Here is a 2,139-nt window from a genome sequence, read left to right on the forward strand (position 1 = left end):
ATTGAAGTTAAACATTAAAGTATCTTGATAATTACAGGTGTCCAACCAGCAAAGTATAGTATTTACTGAGTATTCATACTGATCTACATGCTACTCTATATGTCATGTAAATCTTGACTATGACAGTTATAGAAAATCTCATGTCAACAACATGATAATTGATATAGTGAGCTTCATTTCAGGTATTTGATCTAGAAAGTTGTTACAAATAAAATTATATTAACTTAAGCTGTTAAATTTGTGTAGATTCATTACAGAAGCTTTAAAAAAATAAGCACATACTCCAAAGGTCCCAATCCTATGAAGCCTATTTTGGTGGTTTGATTCATAGACTTAGGTGTCTGAATGCTTGGGCTTAGGAGGGGCACTATTGAAGGAGGTATGGCCTTGTTGGGGGAAGTGTATTACTATGAGAGGTGGGCTTTGAGGTCTTTATGCTTAAGCTCTACTCAGTGGGGATTGACAGTCTCTTCCTAGCTGCCTTCAGATGAAGATATAGAATTCTTGGTTCCTACAGCACCGTGTCTGACAGCTCACTGCCATGTTAACTGCCATGACAATAATGGGCTGAACCTCTGAAACTGCAAACTAGCCCCAATTAAATGTTTACCTTTATAAGAGTTGCCTTGGTTATGGTGTCTCTTCACAGCAATAAACCCCTAACTAAGACCCATGCAATTTTCATATGGTACCTTTAACCTTGGAATCTGACAAATTTAAACCTTTAAATGCATTATAAATGGATATTCTTTTATTTTAGAATGTTCCTCTATTTTGGAATTAAATTCATTTAATTCTGCTTGATTTGATGTCTCTACTATTTTGATTTTTTGAGTTTTCTGCAATAAATGATTTTTTTAAATTCATCTGAATACAGTACTTACTAGTTATTTTCAGGAGCATTGATGAAACATTAATTTTTGTAACTTAGTAGCAGATTTTTTGGTGAAATTTCTGAAGACTTTTGGTAACTTACTTAGCATTAGATTTTTTTAGTGAACTTCCTAAAGGCTCTCATTTCATATTGTAAAACTGCACTTTTTAAGAGAATAGAAGAAATTTAATAAAATAATGGAAATATTACTTTTTCTGTTTTTAGTTTTCTTATTAGAAGAATTTGTTGTTGTTGTTGTTGTTTATTGGTTCTTTGTGAATTTCACACTATCTACTTCATTCTCATTCATCTCCCCCTCCCCTCTTATCTACCCTCTACCCTTGTAATCTCCCACTAACAAAGAAAATAATCTCATCGTGCAAGCTGCAGTATGATACAGTGTGGTCCACAGTATTCCTTTTTGTCTATACTTCTTTGCTTGCAAATATTCCTTGTAATAACTCACTGGTCTGTTATAAGGCTTCTGGCTTCTGCTACACTATCAATACTGGAACCTCACTGGAACTCCTTTTGAATTTGCTGTTGTTGCTTTGTGTTATTATTATACTGTTTTGGATTTGTTGGACAGCTCCATCATGTACTCCAACAGTCCATCAATAGTGTAGATGTTGGGGTGGGCCAATTCAAAGCCCTGGATCTAGGCCTGAGAGGAATCTGCGCTGGAAGCCTACAAACTTTCCTGCTCTCATGCTGTTAGGCATGGCTCCCCACAACCAGGGCCAGCTGTACATGCTGCCCAGACAAAGTGCATGACCTGCTGTTCTCTTGAGTGTTGTAGCTTGTGAGGGGCAGAGACAGTTCTTCTGCTCTCAAGATGCAGTCTGGGCCAACTCTCCGGCTTATAGCAGTGGTTCAAGCAAAAGAGAAAGGAGAGTCATCTCTCCTTCACCAATTTCACCTAACAGCAGACAAAAGGCAGGGCTTACTCTCCTACCTCCATGTTCTCAGGGGTGGCTCACTAGCACCCCTACATCCAGGGCTGTGCTATTCAAGTAAGGTGCAGAGCAAAGTGCAAGTAGGAGGGGGCATCTTTCCCTTGCAAAGTCTCTGCATGGCAAATAAGTAGCTGTGTCAACTCTTGCATGCTCACGTACTTAGGGTAGGCTTGCCTATGCCCCCTATCAGGGTGAGCTATACTGTGCTGTCAAGGAAAGATGCTTTGTCCCCTTTCCTGGGTACTGCAGGTGATAAGGCACAAGGCCATCTCTTCTGCTTTCATGACACCAGAGCTAGGTCACTCACTT

Source organism: Rattus norvegicus, chromosome X (genome assembly GCF_036323735.1).
Source record: "Rattus norvegicus strain BN/NHsdMcwi chromosome X, GRCr8, whole genome shotgun sequence".
Classification (NCBI taxonomy): Eukaryota; Metazoa; Chordata; class Mammalia; order Rodentia; family Muridae; genus Rattus; species Rattus norvegicus.